This window comes from Brassica napus, unplaced genomic scaffold, assembly GCF_020379485.1.
Source record: "Brassica napus cultivar Da-Ae unplaced genomic scaffold, Da-Ae ScsIHWf_245;HRSCAF=413, whole genome shotgun sequence".
NCBI classification, from domain to species: Eukaryota; Viridiplantae; Streptophyta; class Magnoliopsida; order Brassicales; family Brassicaceae; genus Brassica; species Brassica napus.
Genome location: NW_026015790.1, coordinates 54,334 through 64,779, shown reverse-complemented (window position 1 = coordinate 64,779; position 10,446 = coordinate 54,334). Strand labels below are relative to the sequence as shown.

At 47.2% G+C, this 10,446-nt stretch overlaps 1 non-coding gene across 1 annotated transcript; it reads left to right on the top strand.

Annotated features, from left to right (window-relative positions):
- The first annotated feature begins 443 nt into the window (after positions 1-443).
- On the top strand, positions 444-599 carry LOC125601145. Its single transcript, XR_007334080.1, has one exon. It is a non-coding gene; the product is annotated as a 5.8S ribosomal RNA (ribosomal RNA).
- Positions 600-10,446: the final 9,847 nt, after the last annotated feature.

Below are 10,446 nucleotides of genomic sequence, written 5' to 3'. Positions count from 1 at the left end.
GCCCGTTGTACACACCGCCCATCGCTCCTACCGATTGAATGATCCGGTGAAGTGTTCGGATCATGGCGAAGTGGGTGGTTCGCCGCCTGCGACGTCGCGAGAAGTCCACTAAACCTTATCATTTAGAGGAAGGAGATGTCGTAACAAGGTTTCCGTAGGTGAACCTGCAGAAGGATCATTGTCGTACCCTGGAAATAGAACGACCTGAGAACGATGAAACATCACTCTCGGTAGGCCGGTTTCTTATTGTGCCTACCGATTCCGTGGTTATGCGTTCATCCATGCCCAAGACTTCAGTTTTGGTTGGATCGTACGCATAGCTTCCGGATATCACCAAACCCCAGCACGAAAAGTGTCAAGGAAAATGCAACTAAACAGCCTGCTTTCGCCAACCTGGAGACGGTGTTTGTTCGGAAGCAGTGCTGCAATGTAAAGTCTAAAACGACTCTCGGCAATGGATATCTTGGCTCTCGCATCGATGAAGAACATAGCAAAATGCGATACTTGGTGTGAATTGTAGAATCCCGTGAACCATTGAGTCTTTAAACGCTAGTTGCGCCCCAAGCCTTCTGGCCGAGGGCACGTCTGCCTGAGTATCACAAATCATCGTACCCCCATCCTCTTGAGGATATGGGACGGAAGCTGATCTCCCGTGTGTTACCGCATGCGGTTGGCCAAAATCTGAGCTAACAAAGCCAGGAGCATCTTGACATGCGCTGGTGAATTCAATTCTCATCATATAGTCAGACGTTCCGGTCCAAGAGGTATTGATGACCCGAAGTCCTCAATGCGACCCCAGGTAAGGCGGGATCACCCGCTGAGTTTAAGCGGAGGAATAGAAACAAACAAGGATTCCCTTAGTAACGGCGAGCGAACCGGGAAAAGCCCAGCTTAAATATCGGACGTCTTTGGCGTTCGAATTGTAGTCTGGAGAATCGTCCTCAGCGATGGACCAGGCCCAAGTTCCCTGGAAAGGGGCACCAGAGAGGGTGAGAGCCTTGTCGTTCCTGGACCCTGTCGCACCACTAGGCGCTGTCTACGAGTCGGGTTGTTTGGGAATGCAGCCCCAATCAGGCGGTAAATTCCGTCCAAGGCGCTTTTTCCATCCTATCTACGATCCGAACCGGCCTTGTTTCCAAAGTTAGGTTCGTACCTAGATCAGATGGTATTTCTGGTATTAAGACGTCCGATCCGTCAAGCACTTCCGGAGTTGGGAGACATGGAATACGTCATGGAAGGCTTCCATCTCGGATGGTAAGTCCAACTTATATGCCACACTACCCACTCGTTCTATGACTCTGAACGGACCTTGGTATCTTGGATCTAATTTCCTTCTACAAGAAATCCTCACTCTACCTTTAATGGTAATCATTTTGAGATAGACCATATCACCCACTGCAAACTCCAGTTCTTTCCTTCATTTGTCAGCGTAATGTTATTGTCTGTCCTGTGCGGCCCTCATCTTGTCCCGCACGGACTTGATCTTCTCCGTGGTTTCCTCCACGATTTCGGGGCCTATCATGCTGCGCTCCCCCACTTGGGTGCAGCATAACGGTGTCCTGCATGGTCGTCCATACAGAGCTTCGTATGGCGACATGCCTATACTGGAGTGGAAGCTGTTATTGTAGGCGAACTCCACTAACGGAAAATGCCGTTCCCAGGAATCACCCCAATCGAGAACACATGCTCGAAGCATATCCTCCTGCGTCCGTAGTTATTTTCGACTGCCCATCCGTTTGGGGATGATAAGTCGTACTCATGTTCACTCTTGTTCCTAAAGCTTTCTGAAAAGCTTGCCAGAAGTGAGAAGTGAACCTCGAATCTCTATCCGAAACTATACTTGAGGGTACTCCATGTAGCCTCACAATCTCGTCTATGTACTTACTCACATTCTGGTCGACTCCATCAGTCTTTTTGATGGCCAGGAAGTGGGCAGACTTGGTCAGTCGATCAACTATTACCCAGACAGCATCATTCCTATTCATAGTCATGGGAAATCCTGTCACAAAATCCATCGTGATGTGATCCCACTTCCATTCCGGAATAGGTAGGCTCTAAAGCAGTCCACTCGGAACTTGTTGTTCGGCCTTGACGAGTTGACACGTAGGACACTTGCCACCCATTCGACCACATCAACCTTCATGCGTATCCAATGATAGTATTGTCTGAGATTATGATACATCTTTGTCACTCCAGGATGGATCGAGAATCTAGACTTGTGAGCTTCCCTAAGGATCTCGTCCTTTAAACTCCTATCATTGGGTATGCTGATCCGACCATGAACTAAGATCATACCGTCCTTGGCGATTTGATACTCAGTCAGGTCATTCCGAGCAACCGTCTTCAGGTTCTCGTCCTGATCTTGGGCCGCTCGGATCTGGGTAAGCAGGTCGGCTCTATTCGCCGCCTCTAAACCCCGTGGTCTGTCCATTCTGTTCAAAGCATTTAAACGAACAAAGCGTTCCACCTCATCCGGCTCGTCCGTTCCGCTTCCGACCACGACGTCTTCTCGCTTTCGGCTCAAGGCGTCGGCCACAAGGTTAGCCTTGCCTGGATAGTAAGTGATGTCTAGGTTGTAGTCGGCCACGAACTCCATCCACTTCCTCTGCCTTAAGTTTAACTCAGGCTGGGTGAATATATACTTCAGACTTTTATGGTCCGTAAGTATCTGGACTTTGGCCCCATATAAATATGATCGCCAAAACTTTAAGGCGAATACTACCGCAGCCATTTCAAGATCATGGGTGGGGTAGTTTCCCTCATGTTTCTTCAGCTGCCTTGACGCGTAGGCAATGACCTTCCCATGTTGAGTCAACACGCAACCGAGTCCAGTGATGGACGCATCCGTGTAGACTTCATAAGGTTGGTGTGCCTTCGAAAGAACCAGGACGGGCGCGCTAGTCAGCATATCCTTAAGTGCGGAGAAACATCTCGTACACTCATCAGACCATGTGAACTTAACGTCTTTCCCAGTCAACCGTGTCATAGGTTGAGCCAAGCTTGCAAATCCCTGCACAAACTTTCTATAGTAACCTGCCAGCCCTAGGAAGCTTCTAACTTCTGTGGCACTGCGTGGTCGGGGACAATCCTTGATTGCCCTGATCTTCTATGGATCCACTGTGACGCCCTGGTCAGAAACAATATGACCGAGGAACCCAATACTCTTTTGCCAAACACTGCACTTGCTGAGTTTAGCAAAAAGTTTGTGCTCTCGTAATCGTTCCAGCACGGCTCTCAAATGTTTCCGATGAGATTCCTCGTCCTTGGAGTAGATCAGGATATCAGCAATGAAGATGATCACTGATTCATCCAAGAAGTCCTGGAACACGCTGTTCATCATTTTCATGAATGCAGCAGGTGCATTAGTCAGACCGAACGGCATCACTACGAACTCGTAATGGTCGTACCTGGTCCTGAATGCTGTCTTCCTAATGTCGTTTGGCTCTATAGGAATCTGATGATATCCCGAGGCCAAATCGATTTTAGAAAACCACTTAGCTCCTTTCAGCTGATCCAACAGCTCGTCTATCCTGGGTAACGGGTATTTGTTCTTCCCAGTTACCCTGTTCAACCCTCGATAGTCGATGCACAGACGCATGCTACCATCCTTCTTTTTCACAAAGAGGACTGGTGCACCCCAAGGGGAGCTACTTGTCCGTATGAACCCCTTGTCAAGCAATTCTTCCAATTGCTTCTTTAGCTCGGCCATCTCGGTCGGAGCCATTCGATACGGTCTCTTGGACAGCGGATGTAATAACCCTCATTAGAAGATATAATTTTGGTCGAGAAAACTCTTTAAGATCAGTTTGAAGATTGATCGATCAGAATTTAAATAAAAATCGACCCGATAAATTAATGTCTCGACGGGACTGTCTTGTGGTCGAAAGACCTTCCTTGATAGTTTGGTCGAGTCTTATATATATTTTGGTCGAATTTTTATTAAGCTGAACGAGATTTTCCAAGAGCCAAAGGACAAGGAATATTTGGTCGAAATATTATTCAGAATTATCAACCAGCTTCCTTAATAATCTTGACCCGTCTAATGCCATAACCTCCTAAGCCAGCATGCTTGTTTACTTATCAAGTCACATGTCATGCACCTTCCTGCTTGCTTGCTTATGTAGTAATGGGCACATGCAAGTCACAAGCTGCTTGCTGTGCTTGCTCATTAATTCAGTCACATGATTGTCACCAGCTGCTTGCAGCTTTCTTCTAGGGAGGGAAAGGACAGCAGCTTGTTGTTTGGAAGTACTGAAGTTGCTCTCCACATGTCCTTTCTCAGCCTTGCTTCGTGCTGAGTGAAACACTCACCTGAAGCAAATTCTTATGTTATAAAACACCACCTTCTCTCTTCTGGTCGTCCATAACCACAAGAAAATCAGAGAGAAACTTTCAGAAAAATCAGAGAGAGAGAAGAGAGAAAATATGAAAGAAAACCATAAGAAAAATTCAGAGAAAATTCTGAAGAGAGATCTGAGAATGGACGACCCTTCCTAACCCTCCTGTGCCTTGAATCAGTGACTGGGGTGTGTGGAAAAATTAATAGATTGTCTAGAAGATTCATGAGATCACTTCACAGCTTAGTAATCAAGTATTAAACCAGTAAGATTTTAAGTCAGTTTGATCAGATCAGTTTTAAGGAAGCTTCATGTCTGATTAAGGCCTAAGCCATGTTCTGTTTCTTATCTTAAACCTACTGTGGAACCTTTATGCTGCTCAGGTCAGTGTGAGTGAAGATTGAAGGAGAGGATAAGTTGTGTTCACTGACAAGTTTAGTATAGCCGGTAAGCCTTAGCTTCTTGCTCTTAGATAAGTTCTGAAAAGAACCGGTTATTGGTTGATGAATAACCTATCTGGAACAGTTTGATTAAGGCCTATGTGGATTGTTATTAGTCCAGTTCATGGTCAGCTAGCACCTAAATCATTTAGCTGAAACGATTTGTCTCTGAACCAGACTGAACTGATAGATGGATCAGATTATTGTTCTGAAACTTCTTAGCTATTGTTATAGTATGAACCAAACTTAGTCTGAACTAAACATGTTCTGAACTTCCCTTGGTAGCTGTCCTGAATCATGAACTGCATGGTTGAATCAGTTTTATACAACCGGTCGATTGGAGTGTTTTGTCTTGCTCGGATCAGATGTAATGGAGAGTGGTTGGATCAGCCAGACATGTCCTGTTGATCTTTCCGAATCTGAAGTGTACCAGTAGTGGAATGTGATTAGCTTGAGATCGGGTCTAGTCTACCATAGCCAATCTCAAGGACTAAAAGGTGAGTCTAGATAGACGTTTGATCAATACTGAATGTAGATGATTGATAGGCTTTGTCTCTTGATAAAATATTGAATTGGTGAGGTGTTTACTTAATGTAAACACTTATTAAATATTTATGAATGATCATAGAGGTTTATTCCAAACCTTAGTACTTGTTCTCAAGTACTAATGCATTTGTATAGTATTAAATATATAAGTATAAATCATGTGAAGTCTTATTGTATACTCACTCTCCCGAGAGTTCCCGCATTACCGTGAATTGTTCCTGCGATACGGAACAAGATCACGAAGACACGATGATGGGGTCGCACCCTGGAGACCGTGTAACTGCATGCAGCGTTAGATGTTCGATCTTGGAATATCTAATGGAGATGATGGTTATATTTATTTCCCTGCTAGGCTTGGTTAGCCTTGGTAGTTTTCCGGGTTTAGTATATATATATATTATAAGTATGAGTGAATGGCGGGTGTGTAGAGATGATGTTTAAGATAACATTCACATCGATGGAATGATAGAACTTATATATGTATTTTTATTAGTTATGGAATATATTTCCACTCCATACAAATGAAGTTGATTGCTTGAGATATTTTTAATATATGTTGGGGTGCGGGACTAGGCTCACTGAGTAAACTTGTTACTCATGAGTCCTTTGTGATGCAGGTAACCAGTAGACGGGAGCCCTTACTCTAGGACGAGAAGGAACATTGACCCTGTCATTTCCGGTCATCTACGATCGGGGGTATCACAGCGGAGCTGTCCCTGGTTCCAGTTCAATCAGAAAGGGATCGGACCTATCAGGGGGGACACCCTGTAGCGCCTGAAACACATCCTGGAACTCGGACACCAACGAATCCTCGCGTGGGTCTAACAGAAAACCAGAACTGTCAGGCTCTGTAGTTGTAACTGTAGCCAAGAATGACTGACAACCCTGTTCCAGCATCCGAATCGCTCGAACTACTGAAACCACTACTTTCTCTTGAGCCTGACACAAACCTTGGTACTCTACCGGGTGAAGTCCATTCTCCAATTGCACACGACCCTTATGGAAATCGAGAGTGGCTCGGTACTTTCCCAACCAATCCATACCTAAGATCACTTCATGATTCTTTAGGTGGACACAGACCAGATTCACAGGGAAGACCTTTCCCTGGATCTGTACTGGGATATTCGACATGAGACCTAGTGAGTTCATGGCTTGACCACCGGCCGCCCTCACTATCCCAAAATTATCACCAGCATCCAGACAGAACAGACCCTTTCAGACCAGTCCCGGACTCACAAAACTATGTTTAGCCCATGTGTCGAAAAGCACGTGGGTTTTTACCCCACCGACCATGAGGGTTTCTATCAGAGACCCCCATCAGAATCCCCTAGACCATTCTAGGTTCCAGACCAAGCATTACTACTTGAATGTAAAAAAAAAGATAAATTTAGAAATTACCAGAGATCGAATCAAAAGATCCGGAAGCTCTGTCGTCTCGTGACAGTTCATTCACCCTCGGTGTTGTGGTTGGTTTGCCTTAGGACGCCTTGCCTGAGTCTCCATGGCCCTTCCCCTGACTTCCTTGCAGCTTGGGACACTCCGATTGGAAATGTCATTGGTGGCCACTATGGAAACAAGTCATCGTGCTGCTTCTACCAGACGGGTCGGTCGAGGACAGTTTTGAACCCCATGGTCCATGCTGCCACAACGAACACAAGCCCCCTTGGCCTTCCAGCACTCACCGGGATGGTTCTGTCCACATTTGGAACACGCAGGTCGGCCACCAGAGGTCCTACCTCCGTCCACCTGGTCCCATTTTCTCTTTTTATCATTAGTCTTGCCCAATGGGCCAGGCTGTGGCTTAGCCTTAAGCACAGCTTCTTCGGCCAAGTTAGACTCCAACAAAGCCACCCGTTCCACCTGTTCTCCGACGGTGTTGAAAGTGCGGATGAGCAGTGGGTCTTCAGTTCCGGCCTTAGGCCTCGGATGAACCTACGGACCTGGACTGACTCATCCTCCAGCTCTCTTCCAAAGAACTGTCTGAGTCGGTTGAACTCTTCTTCGTACTCCCGTACAGTACTGCGGCCTTGGACCAAATCAAGAAACTTAGCTTCCAAACGATCCCAAGCCTCAGCAGGAAAGTATTTGTGGTTGAATTCAACTTCATAATCCGCAAAACTTGTGAGACTTCCTCTGGTGCGCTTGTCCACTGCAAGCCACCAATTATGCGCGTCCTCTTCCAGGAAGTGAACCGCAATGTCTCGCCTGTAATCCTCTAGATAGCGAGTTGATTGGAAATTTTGGACCAGCCTACTCCTCCACTCATCTGCCACAACAAGGTCGGTGCTACCTGAGAATTCCTTTGTACCCAATCTGGATAGATGTTGAAGCAAACTCAGATAGTCAACCTTCTTTACCGACCTTTCCGGTGGATCGATCTCGATCACCTCAACTGCGTCCACAGCTGGACCCGTAGCAATAGGTATAGCCGTAGCTACAGGTGTAGCTTGACCAACTGATGAATTCACTAGTGGAGTGAACAGCTGAGTCATATCCGCAACCTTGTTACCCATTACTTTCATGGCCTCTAACAAGTCCTCTCGGGACAGTGCTGCGGGCACGTTGGCTGTTCCCTCGGCCATTTGCTCACGCTGGTCACCATCACGGTTTGTGTTCGAGGATTCTACTTCCTCGTCACTTTCCTGATGTTGCTGATCTTCTGGTTGCATTCCCGTAAGATTGGCCTGGTCAGTCGGTAACACATACCCGGTGTTAGTCACAGCCGGCTCGGTTGGTAACCCGGACAGATTAGCTCCGTCCGGGCACGACTTGCTAGCGAATGGGCACCATCGGCCAAGGGTTGTCCCCTTTCGGCCACTTGCATCCTTTCGCCCTTTCTGATTGGGTTTGGGGTAGGTCATAAGCCCAACCCACGCCCCAAGACTCCTGGACTTAGCCCACGGCCTTGTCCAAGTACCCAACAGCCCAATGGCCTTATGGCCGGACCTCACAGCCCGCCACTAACCCGGACCATCGGCCTAAAACCCGAACAGTCCGTCTAGCTGAGATGAGCTGACTCCCAGCTGCCTCAGCTGAGTGAGCTAGTAGTCCAGCTAGTGGAGCTGACTTAGTAGTGGCTGAGCTGGAGTGAACTCAACCTAGCTTCGTTAAGCTGGTCGAGCTACTTCTCTATCTCGTCCAGCTACCGTCTTACTTGTCTTAGCCGTCTCTTTGCTCTTATAAGGTTAAGTCTAAGTTTCCTTATGTATTTAACCTTCTTTCTTGACCATGGAACGCTTGCCTTGATGTCCTAAGACTGGCTGGTACGTTTCCTCGAACCATGGCCGTCCCGACAATCCTTTCCAGGATTGGGGGCGTGACAAGTCTCCCCCACTTGTAATGGATTCGTCCTCGAATCCGGTGATGATTATACCTTGTCCCAAGACAAAATATTCCAACCAAAATTATTCTAGTCTTGATGAGAGAATAGAACAAGCTTGATTCAAAACAACCAAATGACCACTTCGATGTACCAGTCAAGTCCTCACGAACTTGTTCCAATCTTTAGGCTGCTTGTCCTACAACATGTCCTAACAGATTGTTATGGTTCTTTTGTCCTTCATGGACAATAAGGTTCATGACCTCAGCCACAACGTAATGGATCATCCCCTTAACCGGACACAACCTTTTCAGGCTTGGCCACATTGCGATCTTAGTCCCTCCAGACTAAAAACGCCTCAGACTTGACTTCTGTCCTTCACTAGACTTTGTCATAATTTGATCCTGGTCCATTTACGGACGTGATCGTATTCCGGTCATGGTCCACTCAGGGACTCGACCATTTCACCCCGACCATAGGTCCATCTCCGAATAGGTCGTGGCCTGATCCTCGTCCATTACTAGACTTGATCATTCTCAACCGTAGGTCAAACTCCGACTTGGTTGTACTGCGACCATGGTCCTCTCTCGGACATGGTCAACTTCGGCTCTGCCATCTCGGCCGGAGCCAAAGAAACGGACTCTAGGACAGCGGAACTGTCCCTGGTTCCAGTTCAATCATAAATGGATCGGACCTATCAGGGGGGACACCCTGTAGCGAACAGAACACATATGGGAACTCGGACACCAACGAATCCTCAGAAAGGTCTTTCAGACAGACAGAACTGCCAGGCTCTGTAGTTGTAATTGTAGCCAAAAAGGACTGACAATCCTGTTCCAGCATCCGAATCGCTCGAACTGCTGAAACCACTACTTTCTCTTGAGCCGGACACAGACATTGGTACTGGATCGGATGAAGCCCAGTCTCCAATTGCACACGACCTTTATGGCAATCGAGAGTGGCCCGATACTTTCCCAACCAGTCCATACCTAGGATCATCGCGTGATTCTTTAGGTGGACACAGACAGATTCATAGGGAATACCTTTCCCTGAATTGACACTGGGATATTTAACATGAGACCTAATGAGTTCCTGGCTTGCCCTCCGGCCGCCCTCACTATCCCGAAATAATCACCAGCGTCCAGACAGAACAGACCCTTTCCGACCAGTCCCGGACTCACAAAACCTATGTGTAGCCTCTGCGTCGGAAATTACGTGGGTTTTTACACCACCAATCGTGAGGGTTCCTATCAGAGACTCCCATCAGAATCCCCTAGACAATTATAGGTTCCAGACCAAGCATTGCTACTTGAATGTAAAAAGATAAATTTAGAGATTGCCAGAGATCGAATCAAAAGATCCGAAAGCTCCGTCGTCTCGTGACAGTTCATACACCCTTGGTGTTGTGGTTGGTTTGCCTTGGGACGCCTTGCCTGTGTCTCCATGGCCCTTCCCCTGACTTCCTTGCAGCTTGGGACACTCCGATTGGAAATGTCCTTGCTGGCCACAATGGAAACAAGTCATCTGGCCGCTTCTACCAGACGGTTTCTGTCGAGGACAGTTCTGAACCCCATGGTCCATGCTGCCACAACGAACACAAGCCCCCTTGGCCTTCCAGCACTCACCGGTATGGTTCCGTCCACATTTGGAACACGCAGGTTGGCAACCAGAGGTCTTACCTCCTTCCACCTGGTCCCATTTTCTCTTTTTATCATTAGTCTTGCCCAATGGGCCAGACTGTGGCTTAGCCTTAAGCTTAGCTTCTTCAGCCAAGTTAGACTCCAACAAAGCCACCCGTTTCACT